At 46.7% G+C, this 15,454-nt stretch overlaps 1 protein-coding gene across 2 annotated transcripts in view; it reads right to left on the bottom strand.

The window, feature by feature from the left end:
- Positions 1-14,366, bottom strand: part of LOC140392087 (arylsulfatase H-like) — a 43,340-nt gene extending 28,974 nt beyond the window's left edge. Inside the window, exon 1 of one of the 2 annotated variants that reach the window (XM_072477352.1) lies at positions 14,171-14,366. The gene's annotated coding sequence lies outside the window, so the exon portion shown is untranslated. Of the gene's footprint in view, positions 1-2,249; positions 2,324-14,170 lie in introns of those variants that run through there. The other variant, XM_072477353.1, reaches the window with a different exon arrangement.
- Positions 14,367-15,454: the final 1,088 nt, after the last annotated feature.

Below are 15,454 nucleotides of genomic sequence, written 5' to 3'. Positions count from 1 at the left end.
AGCAACAATCTTGGAACCTCGATTTGAAGACCACCAGATGGTGAAATTTGAATTCAATAAATATCTGAAATTAAAGAGACCATGAAAAACCCATCTGATTCACGAATGTGCTTTCGGGAAGGAAATCTGCCGCTCTTACCTGGTCTGGCCTACACGTGACTCCAGACCCACAGCAATGTGGTTGAGTCTTAACTGCCCATCTGAAATGGTTGCGCAAACCACTCAGTTCAAGGGCAATTGGGGATGGGCAACTCCGAAAGTGATATGTCATGGAGATCACCCCGACGGAGCCTCTCCTTGTCTGCTGTACATAAGAACATAGGAGTGGGAGTAGGCCATTCAGCCCCTCAAGCCCGCCATGCCTTTGTACTAGATCAAGGCGGATTGTCGGCCTCAAGACCATTTGGCCTGCACTATCCACATATCCCTCTATGTCATTAGTGTGTAGAAATCAATCTCTGCCTTGGACATACGCAATTATTGGGCTTCCACAGAGCTCTATGGAAGAGAATTCCAAAGACTCACTGGCCCCTGAGTGAAAGAATTCTTCCTCATCTCAGTCCTAAATGGTTTGCCCCTTATTCTGAGGCTTTGTCCCCTGTTTCTAGACCCGGGCCCCCTGACAGAGCCACCTTGGTGGGGCACTGCCAGGGTGGCAGTGTCAGGGTGCTCAGGTGCCAGGTTGGCACTGCCAGGGATCAGGCCAGGTGGGCCTTACCAGGTAGAGGGGGGTTGAGGAGGTGTTCCCGGGGGCCTCTCTGAGGTTGGGGAGGGGTCAAAGTCCTTCATGGGGAAGATCCCCCGCCGCTGATTCCTGGTAAGGCCAACCTGGAACCCAGGCATGTTGGCACTGCCATCCTGGAACCCTGGCAGTGCCACCTGGATGCCCCGGCAGTGCCCGTGCAGCACTGCCAGGGTGTCAGGCTGGCAGAGCCAAGGTTCCCAGGTGCCAGGGGCATGCTAGAGTACTACACAGCCCTTTTCCCCACCAACCAGGGCACTCCAATGGCCCGTGAAACCCCCCAAGGTGCCATCACGCCTGGATTCTCCACCATCGGGATGCTCCGTTTTGCCTGCAGTCCGAGGGTTTACTGACGGCGTGGCAATACTGTGTGATTTAGTTGCATTGGAAGCAGTTCAGAGAGAGTTCACTCGACTGATTCCTGGGAACAAGGGGCTCTCTGATGAGGAAAGATTGGACACGCTGGGCCTGTAGCCATTGAAGTTTCAAAGTTTGTGAGGTGCTCTTATTGAAAAAGTAGCAGATCCTGAGGGGACTGTTCAGAGTGGATGGCAAGAGAGTGTTTCCCCATGTGGGAGAGATTAGAACTGGGGGGCACTATATTGTTTTAATCTTTGTAACTTTCCCTGGGCCACTATTCTGCTAAAAGGGCTGAAACCATTCGAAGTCTCTGATTGCTAATTGGAAGTTTGAACTTCCCAGCCAACTGCCCTGCAGTCCTTGCTAGGGGATTTCTGTAGGGTTAGGGGAGGGACATACACCCATCTTCTGAAATAAACTTAGGGGTATGACACCCCTGGAGATCGGAAGTTATGGGCCATCCATTTTTGGCATGAAAACCTGAGGCTGACAACTAATGCGTGCCAGAGAAACATGGGCCGGGATTCTCCGTCTGCGGGATCCTCCTCTTCGCCGACAGTGCACTCACACCAGTATGTTTCCCGACGGCACGGGCTGGCCCACAATGGGAAACCCCATTGGCCGGCTGCGGGAATGGAGAATCCCGCTGCCGGCGAGGGAGCGCCGCGCAACGCGGGAAAACCGGTCTGGCGGGACAGAGAATCCCGCCCACGATCTTTGGAACCCAAAACCAATAGGGTTGTCTTACGCGCCAAGTTGACTCATACACTGTGATGGGCTGAAGGGCCTCTCTTTGTGCTGTCTGACTCTGTGATCTCCAGTATTCTAGCTCCTGTACTTTAGAATGTAGTCACCGGGCTCTCTCTACTTCTCTACCTGCCACACAAATCTGCTATCAAGGCAGCTTTGGGGGCCTTGGGTGTGGAGGCCCCTTTTCACCTGTTCCAAAAAATTCCATCTCATCATCAAAAGTGATAGGAAATGTTGCTTAAATGGCTACATCACAGTAACTTCATAAAAAAATTTATTTAAACAGTGCACAAGTATATTCACAACACTTACATCATTTGCATAAGGAATATAATTCACATCGTACTGACTTTGTAATTGATATATGTAAACGATTGCTCATTTAAAATATCCTTACCGACTACAGGAAGAGCCTGGCTAACTAATTTTCCAACAGAGCACTCGGAATCTCGGTTGCAGCCCGCAGTACAAGAGTCTAACAGAGAGGAAACGCAGCAGCAGGAACAGGAACTGTACAGGCAGCGGGAAAGGCACCAAGGAGGTGGAACATCAGCAACTGTGCAGTTTAAGGTCCCTTACAGCATGAAAACAGCTTCTGCATTCCAACCCTTAACTTTCTAACCCACGGGAGCTTTTTTCCTCTTCAATCAGGGCAACCTTGGCAGTCGTCCTGAAGAACCTAAGATTTTCAGTAGGAACATCCATTAGGCAGTTTTGACTCATCCTATAATTAAAAGTTTAAGAAGGAAACATTATGATGGAGGAAGCCACTTTCATAGAATGCACTCAATTAGTTAGCTGAGCTGTGAAAATCACGGGCAGGATTCTCCGACCCCCTGTCGGGCCGCAGAATCGGCGGGTGGGCGGCGTGAATCCCGCCCCGCCACCCCGACGCGGGTCGCCGGATTCTCCAGCGCCGGTTTTTCGGCGGGGGCGGGAATCGCGTCGCACCGGTTGGGGGCCGTTGGCAGTGGACCGCCGCCAATTCTCCGCTCTGCAATGGGCCGAGTGGCCGCCCGTTTCCGGCCAGTCCCGCTGGTGTAAATCAAACAAGGTCCTTACCAGCGGGACCTGGCTCTGCAGGTGGCCTGAGGAGTCCTCCCGGGGGCGCGGGGGTATCTGGCCCCAGGGGGGCCCCCAAGGTGGCCTGGCCCGCGATCGGGGCCACCGATCTGCGGGCGGGCCTGTGCCGTGGGGGCACTCTTTCCCTCTGCGCCGGCCGCTGTAACGGGCCACCATAGCCGGCGCAGAGAAGAATCTTCCTGCGCATGTGCTGGGATCACGCCAGAACACACTGGCGCTCCCGCGCATGCGCCAACTCGCGGTGGCCAGCGGAGGCACTTCGGCGCTGGTTGGCGCAATGCCAAACCCGCCGGCGCCGGCCTAGCTCCTGAAGGTGCGGAGGATACCGCAGCTTCCGGGCGGCCCGATGCCGGAGTGGTTCATGCCACTCCTCGGCGTCGGTACAGCCCGCCCCACCGGATAGCGGAGAATCCCGGCCCACATTCTGGAAAAGGGTTTTGGTTGAAAAGTATGTTTGCGAATTGCATCGGACTTCTCACAATTTCCGATGCAATTCATATATTTAATATATATATTTCAAAATACTGAAAATGTAAATTATTAAGTCAGATACGAGGAATGTGATTCACCGGAAAGGTTTCCAAGTGTGGTAGCGAGCGGGAACTGCTGCGAGCTTCCCGGAACTCAGCCCGGTGAGCTCGGCAACGCTGTTCAACGTTAATTGGTCCACTTAACGAGGCCCCACGGGCTTCACGCCGCAAATGAAGACTCGCCAGCCGATTTGCCGAGACCGCGCTCGCCAGCCCCCCGTTAACAAGGTCGAGCAGCACTTTAACAGCTCTTGCACAGCCAACCCCACTCAGCTCACAGCCGTGGTATCAAGACGACTGCCCCCCTGATTCGGGGATGCAGACTTGGGGGGGTGGAGGGCTCCTTATGCGGTGGAGGCCAGGAGGAATATCCTGTTACCCCGAGGGTCCACGGGTGAGCGACAGGGCAGCCAGTGCCGCCTGGACGAAGTGGCAGTGGCGGTAAGCTCGGGCAGAGTGACCAGGAGAACTGGCCCCCAGTGCCGCAAGAAGGTCAACGACCTACATTGGGCAGCACGGGTGGGCTGGCACCAACCCCCACCCCCACACCCCCCGGAGCTTTCCCGCCCCCCAACGCGAAACAAGACCTGTCCCAAACTTCCCTCCCAACCCTCCATCTGCCCAAACCACTCTTCCCAATTCACAACCCCCACCGTTCACTCCAACCCTCCCCTCGCAGCACCCCGCTCCCACCCCCATGCTCAGCACTGTGAACCACGCGTGTGGCTAAGGATGCCCTCTCTGTGTATCTGCAGAAGAAGCTCTCCCACAATTACCAGAAGTGGGCCCAGACTTGTGGAGGGGTGTCAGACATTAGAATCCTCACCACATTCGCGAACGGGCCCTGGAGGTGACAGGGGTGGCCGGGAACAGAACAGTAACCAATACGGAGGTCGGCGCATGCCGCAGAGCTGAGGATCCCTCGGGCTCCACCCGTATGCACAGTCACACATGAGTTGATATTGTCACACAGACTGACCCATTCCTCCTACTGACCACATGTTCATACCCCCGCAGGTCCTCCAACTGACTGCAGCACCTCTGCCGGTCCTCCAACCGACTGCGTCGACCCCACCCCCACCTCCCAGGAGAACATCTCGGAGCCACAGTCGCTGCTGTTATCCCATCCTCCACGAGAGAAGACACACGCATCTCGGTGGGAAACGTTAGTGGACAGGCCTATGGGGCACCATCTGGTGAGCACCACACAGCTGCTGATGCACATCAGGGGGAGGCAGGAACATCCAGGCGAGGCAGCAGTTGGAGGTCTGCTGGATCCCAGGACCCAGCTGGAACCCAATCAGGTTCTGAGCCTCTGGAACAGGTTGCCGAACCAGCTGCCTCTCCTTCCCGGAGCTGATGGAGATGTTAGGGAGCAGCCAGGACATTCAGAGGAAGATGTCAGCGAAACTTCCTGAGGTCCATAGCTGATAGGAGGTGTCCCAGAGACTATGGATGCTGGAGATGTTGCCGGCAATGCCTTGCACCGAGGCCAACATTGTAAGAGTGGCGACCGCAGGTGAATCCCAGGGCCCTATGGGCACCGACCGGGAGGAGGGGGCATTGGTTGGCAACCCAGACCGATCCTATGGACTGGCGACAGTGGCCTCAAGCTCCCCCGAGTGCCACCCCTCTGATGAGACCGCGTCAGCACCCAGAAAAGGGCGGCACGGCCCTGCATGTGCCGCTGACATGTGCGCTGGCGCTCCGGCCCCAGAGCCCCCAGACGACGCCCACCGGGGCATCGAAGGTCACGGGACGAGGTAAACAGCTGGCTGCCTCCACCTCTGAGGTGCATCCTGTGGGCATACCTAGACGTAGCGATAGAGCAAGGAAGCCAAGCACAGCGAGGATCACTGAGGGCACTGGGGGAGGGTGAAGGTAGGTGGAGGGTACAAATTGGAGTGTGCATTGGGGCTCTGTGGGTGGTTTGAGGAGGAAGGGAGAGTGAGGATAGTGCGGCGGCACCATCGGGAGAATGGGGCAGTGGTGTACACTTGGACGAGGAATATTATTGTACCCTCAACACAACCAGTATGACGCCTCTGGCTCTTTGGTTCATGATGTGGGCTGACCACCAATTCAATGCCCCATCCCCCAGACGTGCTCCATCCCCCCCACCCAACAGGCCCTGCCGACACACACCCAGTCACGGACATGTACCAGGGGCTGGGGCCCATCGCCTGGGTGATCAAAGGTTGGCCGCTACATCTGTGATGATGCCTTTCGCAGTGTCCATTCATCAAGGTGTGATTGGGATGCTGGGCAATGACTCCCACGTGCCACATGGCCCGCCTACCCACGGGGTTCTACTTGGGTTGTGTGAAGTGCTCACTCAACTACGATTGCCAATTCCCTATTAGCAATAGCCTTCAGCCGCACAGCCAGAGGCCTCTGCGGTCAGTGGAGGTTATGGGTGGTCGGTGGGGCAGACAAGCAGGGGCCAGGGGTGCCCCGGTACGAGAACACACGGTACAAGGGTTAGCATGGGCGAACCACACATGTCCGCGCCCCCCCAACCCCCCCCCCCGAACCAACCGCCCCACAGGGCACCACCCCTCCCCCAGGCCCAATACCACTCGACCCCCCCCCATGGTTCTTGTTATTTTCTGTGAAAGAGGGTTTGTGATATTCCTGATCTCTAATTTTATATGCACTCACTCACTGACACATGCACAAACACACTCACACAAAAACACACATTCCGACACACAAACATTCAGTCCCAACCATCAGCCACTCATTGTCAGGCACACACGAACACACTCAGAAACTCACTCAGTCACAGAAACACACGCAAACACTCACAAGCACTCACAAACACTCACAAACGCATTCACAAACTCTCAAAATCGTTCACAGATACACACAAACACACTCAGTCTGCTGGTTCTAGTCCAATTCCGATATTGTATTGTTCTGGTCTAGCTAAGGCAGTCTGATTTTTCTGGTGTAGCTCAGATACAGTATTTTTCTGGTCTAGCTCAGATACAGTATTGGGTCTAACTCAGATACAGTAATGGGTTTAACTCAGAAACGGTATTGTTCTGGTGTAACTCAGATACAGTATTGGGTCTAAATCAGATACAATATTGGGTCTAACTCAGATACAGTATTGGGTCCAACTCAGATACAGTATTGTTCTGGTGTAGCTCAGATACAGTATTCGGTCTAACTCAGATACAGTATTGGGTCAAACTCAGATACCGTATTGGGTCTGACACAGATACAGTATTGGGTCTAACTCAGATGCAGTGTTGTTCGGGTTTAGCTCAGAAACAGTATTGGTTTTAAGTCAGATACAGTATTGGGTCTAACTCAGATACAGTATTGTTCTGGTGTAGCGCAGATACAGTATTGGGTCTAACTCAGATACAGTATTGGGTCTAACTCAGATACAGTATTGTTCTGCTCCAACTCAGATACAGCATTGTTCTGGTGTAGCTCAGATACAGCATTGTTCTGGTGAAACTCTGATACAGTATTGTTCTGGTGTAGCTCAGATACAGTATTGTTCTGGTGTAGCTCAGATAAAATATTGTTCTGGTGTAGCTCAGATACAGCATTGTTCTGGTGTAACTCTCATACAGTATTGGGTCTAACTCAAATACAGTATTGGGTCTAACTCAGATACAGTATTGTTCTGGTGTAGCTCAGATACCGTATTGGGTCTAACTCAGATACAGTATTGTTCTGGTGTAACTCAGATACAGCATTGGGTCTAACTCAGATACAGTATTGGGTCTAACTCAGATACAGTATTGGGTCACCTCAGATACAGTATTGTTCTGATGTAGCTCAGATACAGTATTGGGTCTAACTCAGATACAGTATTGGATCTAACTCAGATACAGTATTGTTCTGGTGTAACTCAGATACAATATTGGGTTTAACTCAGGTACAATATTGGGTCTAACTCAGATACAGTATTGGGTCTAACTCAGATACAGTATTGTTCTGGTCTAACACAGATACAGTATTGGGTCTAACTCAGATACAGTATTGGATCTAACTCAGATACAGTATTGTTCTGGTCTAACACAGATACAGTATTGGGTCTAACACAGATACAGTATTGGGTCTAACTCAGATACAGTATTGTTCTGGTCTAACACAGATACAGTATTGGGTCTAACTCAGATACAGTATTGGATCTAACTCAGATACAGTATTGGGTCTAACTCAGATACAGTATTGGATCTAACTCAGATACAGTATTGGGTCTAACTCAGATACAGTATTGTTCTGGTCTAACTCAGATACAGTATTGGGTTTAACTCAGATACAGTATTGGGTCTAACTCAGATACAGTATTGGGTCTAACTCAGATACAGTATTGGATCTAACTCAGATACAGTATTGGGTCTAACTCAGATACAGTATTGTTCTGGTCTAACACAGATACAGTATTGGGTCTAACTCAGATACAGTATTGGATCTAACTCAGATACAGTATTGGGTCTAACTCAGATACAGTATTGGATCTAACTCAGATACAGTATTGGGTCTAACTCAGATACAGTATTGTTCTGGTCTAACTCAGATACAGTATTTGGTCTAACACAGATACAGTATTGGGTCTAACTCAGATACAGTATTGGATCTAACTCAGATACAGTATTGGGTTTAACTCAGATACAGTATTGGGTCTAACTCAGATACAGTATTGGGTCTAACTCAGATACAGTATTGGGTTTAACTCAGATACAGTATTGGGTCTAACTCAGATACAGTATTGGGTTTAACTCAGATACAGTATTGGGTTTAACTCAGAAACAGTATTGGGTCTAACTCAGATACAGTATTGTTCTGGTTTAACTCAGATACAGTATTGGATCTTACTCAGATACAGTATTGGGTTTAACTCAGAAACAGTATTGGGTCTAACTCAGATACAGTATTGTTCTGGTGTAGCTCAGATACAGCATTGGCTCTACTCAGATACAGTACTGGGTCTAACTCAGATACAGTATTGTTCTGGTGTAACTCAGATACAGTATTGGCTCTAACTCAGATACAGTATTGTTCTGGTGTAACTCAGATACAGTATTGGCTCGAACTCAGATACAGTATTGGCTCGAACTCAGATACAGTATTGGGCCTAACTCAGATACAGTATTGTTCTGGTGTAACTCAGATACAGTATTGGCTCGAACTCAGATACAGTATTGGCTCGAACTCAGATACAGTATTGGGTCTAACTCAGATACAGTATTGTTCTGGTGTAACTCAGATACAGTATTGTTCTGGTGTAACTCAGATACAGTATTGGCTCGAACTCAGATGCAGTATTGTTCTGGTGTAACTCAGATACAATATTGGGTTTAACTCAGGTACAATATTGGGTCTAACTCAGATACAGTATTGGGTCTAACTCAGATACAGTATTGTTCTGGTCTAACACAGATACAGTATTGGGTCTAACTCAGATACAGTATTGGATCTAACTCAGATACAGTATTGTTCTGGTCTAACACAGATACAGTATTGGGTCTAACTCAGATACAGTATTGGATCTAACTCAGATACAGTATTGTTCTGGTCTAACACAGATACAGTATTGGGTCTAACACAGATACAGTATTGGGTCTAACTCAGATACAGTATTGGATCTAACTCAGATACAGTATTGGGTCTAACTCAGATACAGTATTGGATCGAACTCAGATACAGTATTGGGTCTAACTCAGATACAGTATTGTTCTGGTCTAACTCAGATACAGTATTGGGTCTAACTCAGATACAGTATTGGGTCTAACTCAGATACAGTATTGTTCTGGTCTAATTCAGATACAGTATTGGGTTTAACTCAGATACAGTATTGGGTTTAACTCAGATACAGTATTGGGTCTAACTCAGATACAGTATTGGGTCTAACTCAGATACAGTATTGGGTTTAACTCAGAAACAATATTGGGTCTAACTCAGATACAGTATTGTTCTGGTCTAACTCAGATACAGTATTGGATCTTACTCAGATACAGTATTGGGTTTAACTCAGAAACAGTATTGGGTCTAACTCAGATACAGTATTGTTCTGGTGTAGCTCAGATACAGCATTGGCTCTACTCAGATACAGTATTGGGTCTAACTCAGATACAGTATTGGGTCCAACTCAGATACAGTATTGTTCTGGTGTAGCTCAGATACAGTATTCGGTCTAACTCAGATACAGTATTGGGTCAAACTCAGATACCGTATTGGGTCTGACACAGATACAGTATTGGGTCTAACTCAGATGCAGTGTTGTTCGGGTTTAGCTCAGAAACAGTATTGGTTTTAAGTCAGATACAGTATTGGGTCTAACTCAGATACAGTATTGTTCTGGTGTAGCTCAGATACAGTATTCGGTCTAACTCAGATACAGTATTGGGTCAAACTCAGATACCGTATTGGGTCTGACACAGATACAGTATTGGGTCTAACTCAGATGCAGTGTTGTTCGGGTTTAGCTCAGAAACAGTATTGGTTTTAAGTCAGATACAGTATTGGGTCCAACTCAGATACAGTATTGTTCTGGTGTAGCTCAGATACAGTATTCGGTCTAACTCAGATACAGTATTGGGTCAAACTCAGATACCGTATTGGGTCTGACACAGATACAGTATTGGGTCTAACTCAGATGCAGTGCTGTTCGGGTTTAGCTCAGAAACAGTATTGGTTTTAAGTCAGATACAGTATTGGGTCGAACTCAGATACAGTATTGTTCTGGTGTAGCGCAGATACAGTATTGGGTCTAACTCAGATACAGTATTGGGTCTAACTCAGATACAGTATTGTTCTGCTCCAACTCAGATACAGCATTGTTCTGGTGTAGCTCAGATACAGCATTGTTCTGGTGAAACTCTGATACAGTATTGTTCTGGTGTAGCTCAGATACAGTATTGTTCTGGTGTAGCTCAGATAAAATATTGTTCTGGTGTAGCTCAGATACAGCATTGTTCTGGTGTAACTCTCATACAGTATTGGGTCTAACTCAAATACAGTATTGGGTCTAACTCAGATACAGTATTGTTCTGGTGTAGCTCAGATACCGTATTGGGTCTAACTCAGATACAGTATTGTTCTGGTGTAACTCAGATACAGCATTGGGTCTAACTCAGATACAGTATTGGGTCTAACTCAGATACAGTATTGGGTCACCTCAGATACAGTATTGTTCTGATGTAGCTCAGATACAGTATTGGGTCTAACTCAGATACAGTATTGGATCTAACTCAGATACAGTATTGTTCTGGTGTAACTCAGATACAATATTGGGTTTAACTCAGGTACAATATTGGGTCTAACTCAGATACAGTATTGGGTCTAACTCAGATACAGTATTGTTCTGGTCTAACACAGATACAGTATTGGGTCTAACTCAGATACAGTATTGGATCTAACTCAGATACAGTATTGTTCTGGTCTAACACAGATACAGTATTGGGTCTAACACAGATACAGTATTGGGTCTAACTCAGATACAGTATTGTTCTGGTCTAACACAGATACAGTATTGGGTCTAACTCAGATACAGTATTGGATCTAACTCAGATACAGTATTGGGTCTAACTCAGATACAGTATTGGATCTAACTCAGATACAGTATTGGGTCTAACTCAGATACAGTATTGTTCTGGTCTAACACAGATACAGTATTGGGTCTAACACAGATACAGTATTGGGTCTAACTCAGATACAGTATTGTTCTGGTCTAACACAGATACAGTATTGGGTCTAACTCAGATACAGTATTGGATCTAACTCAGATACAGTATTGGGTCTAACTCAGATACAGTATTGGATCTAACTCAGATACAGTATTGGGTCTAACTCAGATACAGTATTGTTCTGGTCTAACTCAGATACAGTATTGGGTTTAACTCAGATACAGTATTGGGTCTAACTCAGATACAGTATTGGGTCTAACACAGATACAGTATTGGGTCTAACTCAGATACAGTATTGTTCTGGTCTAACACAGATACAGTATTGGGTCTAACTCAGATACAGTATTGGATCTAACTCAGATACAGTATTGGGTCTAACTCAGATACAGTATTGGATCTAACTCAGATACAGTATTGGGTCTAACTCAGATACAGTATTGTTCTGGTCTAACTCAGATACAGTATTGGGTTTAACTCAGATACAGTATTGGGTCTAACTCAGATACAGTATTGGGTCTAACTCAGATACAGTATTGGATCTAACTCAGATACAGTATTGGGTCTAACTCAGATACAGTATTGTTCTGGTCTAACACAGATACAGTATTGGGTCTAACTCAGATACAGTATTGGATCTAACTCAGATACAGTATTGGGTCTAACTCAGATACAGTATTGGATCTAACTCAGATACAGTATTGGGTCTAACTCAGATACAGTATTGTTCTGGTCTAACTCAGATACAGTATTGGGTCTAACACAGATACAGTATTGGGTCTAACTCAGATACAGTATTGGATCTAACTCAGATACAGTATTGGGTTTAACTCAGATACAGTATTGGGTCTAACTCAGATACAGTATTGGGTCTAACTCAGATACAGTATTGGGTTTAACTCAGATACAGTATTGGGTCTAACTCAGATACAGTATTGGGTTTAACTCAGATACAGTATTGGGTTTAACTCAGAAACAGTATTGGGTCTAACTCAGATACAGTATTGTTCTGGTTTAACTTAGATACAGTATTGGATCTTACTCAGATACAGTATTGGGTTTAACTCAGAAACAGTATTGGGTCTAACTCAGATACAGTATTGTTCTGGTGTAGCTCAGATACAGCATTGGCTCTACTCAGATACAGTACTGGGTCTAACTCAGATACAGTATTGTTCTGGTGTAACTCAGATACAGTATTGGCTCTAACTCAGATACAGTATTGTTCTGGTGTAACTCAGATACAGTATTGGCTCGAACTCAGATACAGTATTGGCTCGAACTCAGATACAGTATTGGGCCTAACTCAGATACAGTATTGTTCTGGTGTAACTCAGATACAGTATTGGCTCGAACTCAGATACAGTATTGGCTCGAACTCAGATACAGTATTGGGTCTAACTCAGATACAGTATTGTTCTGGTGTAACTCAGATACAGTATTGTTCTGGTGTAACTCAGATACAGTATTGGCTCGAACTCAGATGCAGTATTGTTCTGGTGTAACTCAGATACAATATTGGGTTTAACTCAGGTACAATATTGGGTCTAACTCAGATACAGTATTGGGTCTAACTCAGATACAGTATTGTTCTGGTCTAACACAGATACAGTATTGGGTCTAACTCAGATACAGTATTGGATCTAACTCAGATACAGTATTGTTCTGGTCTAACACAGATACAGTATTGGGTCTAACTCAGATACAGTATTGGATCTAACTCAGATACAGTATTGTTCTGGTCTAACACAGATACAGTATTGGGTCTAACACAGATACAGTATTGGGTCTAACTCAGATACAGTATTGGATCTAACTCAGATACAGTATTGGGTCTAACTCAGATACAGTATTGGATCGAACTCAGATACAGTATTGGGTCTAACTCAGATACAGTATTGTTCTGGTCTAACTCAGATACAGTATTGGGTCTAACTCAGATACAGTATTGGGTCTAACTCAGATACAGTATTGTTCTGGTCTAATTCAGATACAGTATTGGGTTTAACTCAGATACAGTATTGGGTTTAACTCAGATACAGTATTGGGTCTAACTCAGATACAGTATTGGGTCTAACTCAGATACAGTATTGGGTTTAACTCAGAAACAATATTGGGTCTAACTCAGATACAGTATTGTTCTGGTCTAACTCAGATACAGTATTGGATCTTACTCAGATACAGTATTGGGTTTAACTCAGAAACAGTATTGGGTCTAACTCAGATACAGTATTGTTCTGGTGTAGCTCAGATACAGCATTGGCTCTACTCAGATACAGTATTGGGTCTAACTCAGATACAGTATTGGGTCTAACTCAGATACAGTATTGTTCTGGTGTAGCTCAGATACAGCATTGGCTCTACTCAGATACAGTATTGGGTCTAACTCAGATACAGTATTGTTCTGGTGTAACTCAGATACAGTATTGGGTCTAACTCAGATACAGTATTGTTCTGGTGTAACTCAGATACAGTATTGGCTCGAACTCAGATACAGTATTGGCTCGAACTCAGATACAGTATTGGGTCTAACTCAGATACAGTATTGTTCTGGTGTAACTCAGATACAGTATTGGGTCTAACTCAGATACAGTATTGGGTCTAACTCAGATACAGTATTGTTCTGGTGTAACTCAGATACAGTATTGTTCTGGTGTAACTCAGATACAGTATTGGCTCGAACTCAGATGCAGTATTGTTCTGGTGTAACTCAGATACAGTATTGGGTCTAACTCAGATACAGTATTGTTCTGGTGTAACTCAGATACAGTATTGGCTCGAACTCAGATGCAGTATTGTTCTGGTGTAACTCAGATACAGTATTGTTCTGGTCTAACTCAGATTTTTCTAATCCGGCCACCCCGGAGACCGGATACGTTGCATCATTGGGGAATTTCATCTTTGATCGTCCGCGGCAGAATTATTTTTCAAAGTGATCAAGCTCATGTCTGGAACAGTAATTACTGGAAAGTGGACTAGTACTACATTCAGTGAACAACATTCTTCCCCTTAATGCTCGCGTGAGCGCTTTGAGAGGATTAAATATAAAAGGTTACCTCCGGGGAGCAGTCAATGGTTCGCCATCCGGAAATTTCTGTCGCGCCGACCAACGAAGAAAGTCAGAGGGGAGGAGAGAAAGGAAGGAGCAAATGGCAGAGCTTGGCTTGTTCCAAAACCTGGAAGCGGCAAAGTTTATGCAGAGCTTGGAGAGACTGTGGAATAGGAGAGGAAAGCATATCCGGTTTACTTCCTGTAACTCAGGTGGGCACTGCCCCAGACAGGCTGGTCCCACCTACCTGAAACTCAGGTGGGTACTGCCCCAGACAGGCTGGCACCACCTACCTGTAACTCAGGTGGGCAGTACCCCAGACAGGCTGGCACCACCTACCTGTAACTCAGGTGGGCACTGCCCCAGACAGGCTGGCACCACCTATCCGTATCTCAGGTGGGCTGTGCCCCAGACAGGCTGGCACCACCTACCTGTAACTCAGATGGGTAGTGCCCTGACAGGTTGGCCCCTCCTACCTGTAACTCAGGTGTGCAGTGCTCCACAGAGGCTGATCACTCCTACCTGTAACTCACGTGGGCTTTGCCCCATGCAGGCTAGTCACTCCTACATTTAACTCAGGTGGGCATTGCCCTAAACAGGCTGGTACCACCTACATGTAACTGAGGTGGGCAGTACTGCAGACAAGCTGATATCTCCCAAACTTCAACTCAGAGGAAGAGCTGGCTGTGCTTAGCGCTGTTGCTTCACAGCACCAGGGTCCCAGTTTTGATTCCCGGCTTGGGTCACTGTCTGTGCGGAGTCTTAACGTACTCCCTGTGTCTGCGTGGATTTCTTCCGGGTGCTCTGGTTTCCTCCCACATGTCCCGAAAGACGTGCATGTTAGGTGAATTGGACATTCTGAATTCTCCCTCAGTGTACCCGAACAGGCGCCGGAATGTGACGATTTTCACAGTAACTTAATTGCAGTGTTAATGTAAGCCTACTTGTGACACTAATAAAGATTATTATTATTATGTCCCAGTGGATTGGAAACACTCTAATGTGACGCCCCTATTCAAAAAGGGAGAGAGGCAAAAAGTAGGAAACTATAGTTCGGTCAGCTTGACCTCTGTGGTGGGGAAGTTGCTGGAATCAATCATTGAGGAGGAGATGACTGAACATTTGAGAAGACAAAGTTCAATCCACCATTGTCAGCATGGTTTTAGGAAGGCAAGTCATGCTTGACAAACTTGCTTGAGTTCTTTGAGGATGTAACCGGCAAGGTGGATAATGGGGAACCTGTGGATGTGGTATATCTAGACTTCCAAAAGACGTTTGATAAGGTGCTGCA

This window comes from Scyliorhinus torazame, chromosome 15 (assembly GCF_047496885.1).
Source record: "Scyliorhinus torazame isolate Kashiwa2021f chromosome 15, sScyTor2.1, whole genome shotgun sequence".
Lineage (NCBI taxonomy): Eukaryota > Metazoa > Chordata > Chondrichthyes > Carcharhiniformes > Scyliorhinidae > Scyliorhinus > Scyliorhinus torazame.
This window is presented reverse-complemented; position numbering and strand designations above follow the sequence as displayed.